At 35.3% G+C, this 10,878-nt stretch overlaps 1 pseudogene; it reads left to right on the top strand.

Moving 5' to 3' along the window:
- The first annotated feature begins 2,852 nt into the window (after window positions 1-2,852).
- On the top strand, window positions 2,853-7,941 carry LOC118620754 (annotated as a pseudogene).
- The last annotated feature ends 2,937 nt before the right edge of the window (window positions 7,942-10,878 follow it).

The following is a 10,878-nucleotide window of genomic DNA, read 5'->3' as shown; positions in this document are numbered from 1 at the left end:
AATCGTTTGAGGAGGACAGGTATTAGTCCTTTGAGTTTTTGGTAATTTCACCTGTGAGGCCATCCAGTCCAGGACTTTCGTTTGCTGGAAGTATTTGTTATTACTGATTTAATTTCATTAGTTGTAATTGGTCTACTCAGGTTTTCTGATTTTTCCTGATTCCGTTTGGGAAGACTGCATGTTTCTAGGAATTTGTCCATTTTGCCCAAGTTGTCTAATTTGATGGCATATAGTTGTTCAGAGGTGAAGGGCTTTTCTATTCCAAAAATGTTACTCTAAATTACAGACAGGATTTTCCCTTACCAAGCTGAAGAACTAAGACTATGGGTGGCATAACGATGAAATATAAAGCTGTCTTTTGAAATAGTTACCATCTCTGTGACACTTTCTCCCCCACCTTATGTGGTAAGGTTTAAGCACATAACCTAATGGATGATCTTGACTTGGATTAATTTAAACTGTTCCTCCCACCAAAACAGACTGAATAGTTGTGGCCTAAACATTCATCAGCCCTGATTCTCAGACCCTTAAGGAAACAGTGGTTCTAAAACTAATAGTCTTAGGCTTATTCTAGGGCAATTTCTGCCCCTCCCCCCCAGGGTGTGATGCTTTAAGGACCCTGCCAAAAATCTGATTCCCTGAAGCTAGATGCCTACTTCTGAGATGTTCTAGGGATAGATGAGAAGATCCCAGCACCAGGTCTCCTAGAATCAAAGTTCATTGTTTTTGCCACCTCCTTCGCCCAGGCTCCTCCTCCCCTCCCACATCTCCAACACAGCAGTTCATCCATAAATCCCAGAAACATGAATTCAGATAAAAGATCCAATTCTGACATAGCTTTATTCCCTGAGCTTAAAACAAAATATTTGAATTTCACTCTTTAAAAGAGAAAGGCATCCTAAGCACTATCTACAAAACTTAATTTTCTACAAGGGCTTCATAATAAAGTATAGAATAAAAGTAAGTTGCAAGAGAAAGTTATAATTACAGTTTAAGATCCACAAAGACTTTATAAAGACTTAGAGAAAACTCACAAAAACATATTTATAATCCATACGTTTTCCTTCATTTTTATCTAATAATTATTGGATAAAATACACTGAGAAATATTTTTAAAATGATATCAGAAAGGGTAAAAAGCCACTATGAAATCAAGCAATAGAGTTTAACCAAACCCTTCTATACATCTATGTAAATCAATAGTACTTTCTTTGAAACAGAATCAAAAGCATACATAATGCATTTTAATGCAGAGTATACCAAGACACTAAGATCTGTAATTCTACTAAATGTCAACAATACGGTAACCTACTTATAGTAAAGTCAGATATAATGAAATTCCACTTATAGTAAAGTATAATGGAAGTTTAAAATTACATGAATGGAATGTAATGCACAAAATACAATTCCAGTAATGCTGAATGTCTTATTAGAAAGAAATCTTGGTGAAATGATGATTTCATTGTAAGTCTTCCAGGTCCCTCAAAGGGAGTATTCAAAATAACATTAGATTTTAACAGCAATACTTTACTAACTGAATTATAATAAATTCAATTTATAATTCCCTAATATATGAAATCATACACAAACTTACCATAAAAGACAGAAAATAGATGTGTATTAATATAAAACAACATAGTACATGCCCTTAACAGGAACTGAACCCGGGTCTCTCTGGACCGCAGGCTGACGCTCTAACCGTTGAGCCAAACTGGCCAGGGCATTACAAATTCTAAGTTGTGTATGGTCATATTTATGAATAGAATAGAAAATGAATTAAACACTTCAATTAAGTAAGGAAGAATAATTATCTTAAAAACACTGATACAATAAATGAATGTTTCCCTCTGGAGAACATGAGAAATATTCATTCTTTGATTAAAACAAAAAACATGTTAAAGATTGATACAGATTCAAATTTCAACTGTCATAAGCCTACCATCTCTACCTAAATACTGCCATTTTCATATTAGCTTTCTCTTTTTCTAAAAAAAAAAAGGCTACTTTCCCTATTAGAAAGAATTTATATAAAACTAAAATGCATGTCTGGGGCTTAGAAAACCTGGGCTCCATTCTTATCTCTTCCTATTTAATCATGCTAAGCCATTCATGTTAAGTATTGATCCCCCTTACTCCAATTGTACAAGTATAATATACTGTTTTATGCCACAAAACTCAAAAGCTTTACAAAGAGGAATGGAAATGGTGGTAAAACAACGAAACATCCTAGATGCCAGACGCTACACAAATGTAAAACATGACAGCAATGTGGTGGAAAAGAAACCTGTAATTAAGACTAGCAGATAGGAGCTGATTTTCTCTCTCCACAGAAATCGTGATAACCATGTTATGTTGTTACTTAAATTTAGATATTTCGTTTATAGACTCTGCTCTATCTGAAAGTTATATTAGCTAATCAGCAAACAGAACTTTTTAAAGTGACAGTAATTTCTAGTTCTAGTAGAATATTTAACTTGAAAGAAATTTGCTAATGTGCTAACAATTCCATAGTTGACTGCAGAATATTTTTAGTAGTTATATATTTTTTCAATCTCTTTACTTTTTTTTTTATGTATGAAGAATACCCACCAAGGAAATAAAAATTAAAGTGTTATGCCATGTTTCTATTTCCTTTGACTAAATTCCCAATTAATTATGTTGCAATGGCCTCTTGAGTTCACACAGAATTCAATCATGAGGTGCTTCAATTGGTATTTAAAAAGAAAAAAAAATATATAATTTCAGCACAAATCTCACCTCTCCCACACTCTACACACATAAACACATAAATGAAGGAAGCAAAATAAGAAAAAATCAAGTACATAATATGATGAAGACTTACACTATGCATAATGGTCTGTGGGACTGAAATGACAGATATAGGTAGATTCATCGCTGAGGACATGAAGAAAATGAGTTTTAACTCCATTTTAAAAGTAGAAGAGGAGGTAGGATATGCGAGGGAAAGAGGAACGTTTTGTGAAGGCTCAAACAGCTCAGTAAAGGCGTAGAGGCAGAGAACAGTGTTTTTGTAAAAAGTGAGTAAAACCAAATTAATTTGGAAAAAGTAAAGTGTGAATCCTTTCCAAGTTATAAAGATTGGAAAGTATGGAGGCATTAAAAAGGAAACTGGTGGTAAGCCTTGAATATTAGCTTCTATGATATAGTTAAAATGACAGCTGGTGAACTCCTGGAAGGATCGCTTATACTTAAACATTGAATGGGTACATCATGTTTTGGCATTTCAGGATCTTACACCTTTTATTCATGTCCTGGCTAATTCTATCTTTAGTTCTCTTTTTTGTAATTGAGTAGAAATTTTAACTGCATGCTTTGGAAAGTATCATGCTCTTACCTATCTCCATAATTTTCAATACCTATAAATATGTCCCGTTCCTAAAAGTTAGCCCTCCTCTTTCTGGTATTCCATCATTCAGCATTTAGTGTGACCACCTATACACCAGGTTCTGTACTACGCAAGGAGGATAAAATAATAATTATAACAATAATAAAAACCCTGGGCCCTGCTCTCAAAGGTCTTACCTTATCCCACTTCTCTCAAATCCACTACTAAACAAACAAAAAAATCCCCCACAAAACATGTATTGGCCAAGGAATCACTGGATCAGCTCTGCTATTCCTTAACATTAGTTCCATTCTTAAAATAAGAGTGTTTCTTGAACTACGTATCTCTTTTATTAATTCTAAGTATGTAACCATTTTGATCGTTGGTAACTCCAAGGAAGAAGCCACGTGTAAGAGCACAGCACATGTTTAGTTGCCATAGTATAGAGGCCTGGTGAAACAATTTTTTATAGATTTTTTTTCTGGAATAAAAAGGACTTTGGAGATATCAGAGAGAAACAAAGAAAAATGCCAAGAGAGGCCAAATCAAGCCACCTATCTGCATCATTTATATTCTACCCCTAGAATTTACATCTTAAATGGGAGTTTTAATTTTATATATTATAATTCTCATCCTAAGCAATCTCACTTATAGAAAAGTTCTGACGCAGCCAATAACTATGCATTCCTCATCCAAAGCTTAAAAATTGCTCAGTTCTTACTAGAATATCCTCAAGGGGAAAAAATGTATTTCAAAAAGCAAGCTAATTTAAAGTACCCTCACTTTCTAAAAATTTTTTTATCACCTAAGTGGTATTGATATCTGTGCCCACTGTGTTACAATTCTTGCAAAAATTTATGTTATAAAAATATTCATAAAGACTATAAAAGTATTAGAAAAAATTACATGTAAATTTTTTAAAAGGAAACCTTTTGTTCTGTCCAAAAAGAATGGCTTCTTTATTCATTTTACGTAATTTTTATTGAGTATCTACCTCATGCCAGACCAGAGACTGGAGATATACCAGTAGATAAAAATAAAGACAAAAAGTCCTATTATTGTGAAACTTAGTTTAGTAATATCTAATTGTTAAATATCTAAAAATCTTGGAAGAGAAACTAATTGAATATATACCCTTCCAGCTTTTTGGAACAGCAATAGCTCTTAAAATTTTTCTGAAATATAATTGGATTGGTTTTCAACTCATTACATAATTGAAAATAATAAATAGAACAGATTCATTACATACATGAACTAATTTGGACTGAATCCATGGAATTATATTCTAAAGAGCCTAAACACAGTCAGGCATTTTTTTTTTTTTTTTTAAATTATGGATCTCCTAGGATCTAAAAATACCCTGAGAGGAAATGTTTTGTCCAAAAGAATTAATATCTAAAGATAAAATTTCAGAGCCTACATAGATAAGAAACTTTAGAATAGTCTTGCTTACTCAGCACATTCATCATGTCAACAACCCCATAGTTAAAATCAGTCCTTGAAAGTTTAGTGAAAATTACATGGTAGAAGCTTGAAGAAGATATAGAGAAATAGTCAAAGTATTTTTGAAGAATTTTTAAGTATATTTTTGTGTACAACCAATAAAGATAGAATATGTATTTACAAATATTTCCCTTCTACACCAAATAACTTTATCTATGTTAACAGGAGGTATATGGGGGTGGGGGGAGGCGATATAGGGAAGGAGGACTTAGCAGGATGTGGATTCCATATTATTTGTTAACTTTGTCTGATTTCTTATAGAAGAAAAAAAGAAAAATATATTAAATATAAATTCTGACCAATAACCCAGTTTAATGATTAAGGATTAATTACACTGGAAAAAGAGAAGGTAGGTTGGGCTCAAAGCACATGATCTTCAAAAATTTAGTCATTTAAACTGTGATGCTAAAAATTTCTAAGCAAGTTGTTTACTTAGTCTGTAAAAATCTTACCACTGTTCATATTTTAACTCATCGGTGTTTGATAACCAAATTCTATAAATCTGAATTTCTTACCTATTAGGGTGGTGGGAGACAGGTCCTCTGAACAGTAAAAATATTGGTCAAAAGATGAATCCTTAAGTGTCTACACATCTCATAGTAAATCAAGAGACACAAACTAGATCTGCCACTGGACACCTACATAATGGTTTTGATGAGACAGACATAGAATAAAGGATCATGTTTTGAGTTCCAAATATTATAAAACCTTTTGAATACTTTTTCAAAGCATAAACTTTCAAAGTTTAGGAGAAAAAATAAAATAGAACTTTTTTTTTTTTTCCAAGAGATGCATGAGGCAGTGCCTTCAGAAAGGATTCTCTTCAGGAAAAGCATGGAAGTCCCTTCTGGAGGTGAATTGGGGAGCTCAATAAAACCCCAAACACTCATCTGCCAATTCACGATTCCAAATATTAGCATTCTTCCTTTGTGTTCAACTTTGGTCTTGAGTTGCCCTTTTTAAACCCACTAGAGATGAATCTAATATTTTTAATCCCGGGCAAGTAAAGTATTTCTATTTCTAATTGGGCAAATGAAAGAAAAGGAAAATGGGAAGATGGCATGCAAGCAGTTTGATTTTCCATAAGTGTGGGGCTGGTTTGAACCATTCCCTGCTTTTCCCAGAAAAGAAGCTCTCTGGATTTCTGTTCTTTGGAAGAAAATGGTTATCTCTGGCCTTGACTAGACCTGGAGTAAAAACGGAAGTGTTTTATGCTCCTTCTGATTACAAAATTCATCTTTACATAGTGATAGCCTTTGAAGATCTGGTGAAGAAATCCACTATAGTCTACCCAGTATGGCTTAAAGCACAGTCCACAGATCCCCTGGAGTCAGTCCTCAAGGTCAAAATTCATTTCATAATAAGACTTAGTCTTTATTTGCTTTTTTCCCTATATTGACATTTGCACCGATGGTACCAAAGTACTGGTAGGTAACACTGATGTTGTGTTAGCACAAATAAAGGCAAACTATGCTAGCGGTCCTTTTACTCTTTACCACACACTTACAGAAGAAAATAAAAGGCTAGTTTTTTTCAGAAAAATATACTTGATGAAGAAAAAATAATTCTCAATTTTATTAAATTTTGAGCTATGGTTACATCTTTTTAATGTCTACTGCAACCTGAAATATGATGGTTGATTTGAAGAAAAATACTTATACAGGATGGGGCAAAAGTAAATGTACAGTTGTGAGTGCAAAACACGAAGTTTATTCTAGTGTTATTTATAAATTATTGTAGTACTACCCATACAAACAACTATAAACCTTTCACGCCACCCTGAACAATTGTTTGAGTTACATTCTAAACTAGCCTTTTTTTTTTTTTCAGAAAATATCCTTTTTATCCCCAAGAAAGTTGAACTATAAATTTCTGAGTTTTGAAAATGTCTGATTTCATAGACATTTTGTCAAAAAATAAATAAAGTAACTGTCATTTGAAGAACATTTCTTGCCAATGATTACATCTTAACTCGTGCATGAAAATAAAAATTTTGGACTGTGAGGTGTTTGTGCGCTGGCAAGTCGCGGGCCCCATGTAGAGCTGGTGCTGCCCACAGCGCCTGACACAGAGCTGGGTGGGGTGGTGAGTTGGGGGCGGTGGTCGGGGTGGGGGGAGAAGGAGGAGGGGCCGCGAAGCCTAAGCTCCAGGAGGGTGAGCGAGGGCTGTGTTCTCACTGGCCTCTTCAAAGGTTGCCATTAAGGATAAACAAGTGAAATACTTTATAAATTACAGAGGATGGAATAAAAACTGGGATGGATGGATTCCAGAAAGCAGAGTACTCAGGTACGTGGACACCGATCTGCAAAAACAGCGAGAACTTCAAAAAGCCACTCAGGAGCAGCAGGCGGTGGGGAAGATGAGAGGGGTTGCCCCAGGGAAGAAGGGTCTGGTCGACATGAAAACAAGAAACAAGCAGAAAACTCCTGGACATGGAGATGGTGGCAGTCACAGTGAGACACCTCAGCCTCCTCGCAAGCAAAGAGCTTGAGCAGATCCTACTGTTGAAAGCGAGGAAACATTCATGATCAGAGTTGAAGTTAAAGTCAATATCCCTGAAGAACTGAAAGGAAGCTTGTTGATAACAGGGACTTAATCCCCCCCCCCCCCCCCCCCCCCCCGCCCCAGCTTTTTTATCTTCCTGCCAAGAAGAATGTGGATTCCATTCTGGAGGATTATGCAAATTACAAGAAATCTCCAGGAAACTCGGATCATAAGGAGTATGCTGTCAATGAAGTCGTGGCGGGGATGAAGGAATACCTCGATGTAATGTTGGGCACTCAGCTACTCTCCAAATTTGAGAGACCACAGGATGCTGAAACCCTGGCAGATGGCCCTGATGCGCCCATGTCCCGGGTGTATGGAGCGCCACAGCTACTGAGATTAGTTGTATGAATCGGAGCGATGCTGACCTACACACCTCTGGATGAGGAGAGCCTCCTCTGTTACTGAATTATCTTCACGATTTCCTAAAATACCTGGCAAAGAATTCTGCGACTTGGTTTAGTGCCAGCCACTCTGAAGGGGCTCCTCTGAGTACCAGCGGCAAACTGTGCGAGGCGCTCACTTCTGCTTCAGCTTGGTCTCTGTAGCACACTTCTGTTCTTAGTCCTTGTCTTGTACACATGATGGACATTGAAAATGTTAGTGTATAACAGAGGAGATGTTTGTTTTCTGTTTGATTTTAAACGGAGAAAATAAAATGGGTTACAGCTCCTTTTTTCTTTCCACTTCAAAGTTGCTACCAGTGTATTGATGGCCAATGGAGAGAGTACTGTGCAGGGTTCTGTTGCCTCGTTGACACAGTTGCTTTGGAGCGCTGGAGGTCGACTCCTTTGACACTGCGCACTTTTACAATGTGTGTTAATGCTGTGTGACAAATGCTCTGGTTCCTAATGCCAAAGGTTCAATTCAGTGTAGATGACTGACCACACTCATCCATTTGTACCTTTTTTTTTTTTTTTTTTGGTGCTTAAAGTAAAGAGCTTATCCTTTGCAAGTCATCCACATTGTTCCTTAGGCATTTTATCTTTGCTCAGATTGTTGAAGAATGGTGGCTTGTTTATGGTTTTTGTATTTGTGTCTAGTACATGTTTTAATATGATAGGCGCAATGCATTGTGTAGCTAGTTTTCTGGAAAAGCCAATCTTTTAGAAATTGTTTTTCAGATCTTCGATAAATTTTTTCTTTAAATTTCAAAAAAAAAAAGAAAAGAAAAGAAAAATTGGGGGGAGATATGCATAACTCAACAAATTACTATTTTCTAAATTATCAGTGATTGACGTTATCAATCACACCTAAATAAAACTTTCTCCAAGTGCAAGAGAGACCAGTGAATTTTAATATTACAGAGTAAAAAAGGAAAACTGGTATAGTTTCAGGTACCATATTGCAGCCAGTCTCTAAAAAACCTCTTATTGAGTTTTGACGTAGAATAGAAGAAAAAGACATACAGCTATCTTCAAAGGCATTGAAATACTCCTCCCTTTCCCAACAACATGTTTGTATGTGTTGTATATTTCTTCACATACTTCAATTAAAACAACATATCATAATAATTCACAGAGGCAGAAATAAGAATCTAGTTTTCTCCTATTAAGCCAGGCATTAAAGTGGTTTGAGAATATAAAATATAAAAACAATATCATTCTTCTCACTACATTTTTCCATTTTGGAATATAAAATTATTTTTCATGAAACTATGTTAAAGTGTGTCAACACATGATTGTTTTTATTCTTCTTTTAAATGAATTGATAAGTAAACATTTGCAGATTTCCCAATTTAGATTTCTAATACAATAAATCAGCATTAATCAGCTTGCCATTTTAAAATAATTTTAACATAAAAAGCCTGAGAACCACTAGACTGAAAATAATAACTTACCTTATGGAGTGTGTCATACATTTTTTCTAACATATTCCATATTTACAAGAGTTCTTTAAAAAACAGTTTATCAATCCCCAATAAATGCATGACCAAAAATGACAGACTCTTACAAAAAATGTTTATTCTCTTACATTTGAAATATAAATAACCACAAACTATTGCTAAAATTTCCATCCTGTTGCCTGTTTAAATCACTTCTCACATGGAGCTACTAACATAACTATTAGCTAATTATAGGACCTTGTGTTTCTTCCTGTCTCTGTTCCAAACTTGTTGTCTGACCTGGATAGAATTCCTCAATCTCTCTGCAGTGACACAGTTGCCTTCTATGATCTCTTAGGATCTAATCAAAGAAACTTTTAGAGTGTTTCACTTTCCTTAAGCAAAAAGGATGCCATGTGCACTGTAAATATCATTTTTGAGCTTTGTGATCAGATAATAAAAGGGAAAGAAGAAAAGAGCTAGTATTTACTGATTAGCTGCCAAGTATTTTTCACATATATTATCTTACTTAATTCAATATTAAATTTTTAATAGGAAATATAAACACTACTGACTCAGGTTTTTGCTCTTAGTTTTAAAAAAATGTGATAACATGGCTATGAATCCAATTCTTTTCATCTCCTCAGTCTATGCTTGTTCTGCTATTCAAGGGTATCTCTAAAGCAGAGGAATGTGTATTGAAATTCAAGGTATAAAGAGGTATGTGTTAATAAGTATAATTTGTAGGCTAAGCTATGAAGTTCAGAATAGTGAAATATTAATATACAAATTTCAATTAAAACTGAATTTATACATTTGTGTTTTTAAATACATGAGCGAATTCTCTCACAAATGGCCTCAGCTAAATTTGATATACCACAGTATTGAAGAAAAGGTTGCTTTAAGCCAGAGAATTTCTTAGCACCAAGACTGTTTGTAGACTTAATTCATTTTTCTTCAGGCATTTTAAAAATTCACATATATGGAGACCCCATAGATGCTGCATGCTTTGTATTCATTATTTTGTATACTGCTCACAACAAACCAATGAGATAAAGTAGCTACCTAAATCTTCATGTTCCCCTTCGTACGTTCAGCCTCATTCTGGAACTGGGAAAGGCAGAGCATCAAGCCAGAAAACTGTGGTAGCGATACATGCTTTTATTTTTATTTATTTATTATTTTTTATTTTTTTTATCCTCACCCGAGGACATTTTTCCATTTTTTGTTCAGATAGAGCGGGAGGGAGAGAGAGGAAGAGAGAGAGAGAGAAACATCGATGTGAAGGGACACATCGAGTGGCTGCCACCCACACGACCAACCAGGGCCGGGGACAAACTGCAACCGAGGTACGTGCCCTTAGCGGGAACCGAACCCGGGTCTCTCTGTACCGCAGGCCGATGCTCCAACCGCTGAGCCAAACCGGCCAGGGCGCGATACATGCTTTTCAAAAACTACATTGATACGAGTAACTCTACTAACCTTATGTCCACTTTAGAATAGAACCTTTTATGTTACCCGCAACTTAAAAGGGATTTCACCTTAGGGATTTAATGGTACAGCTACCACACTGAAAAACATAATGACCCCATTTATAATTCATTCTGTGGTGCATAATCATTTATCAAGGCGAGACTTTTCTCCAAATTTAATCTTTAAA

Source organism: Molossus molossus, unplaced genomic scaffold (assembly GCF_014108415.1).
Source record: "Molossus molossus isolate mMolMol1 unplaced genomic scaffold, mMolMol1.p scaffold_m16_p_8, whole genome shotgun sequence".
NCBI lineage: Eukaryota > Metazoa > Chordata > Mammalia > Chiroptera > Molossidae > Molossus > Molossus molossus.
The sequence above is the reverse complement of the archived record's forward strand: the minus strand, read 5'-3'. Positions and strand labels throughout refer to the sequence as shown.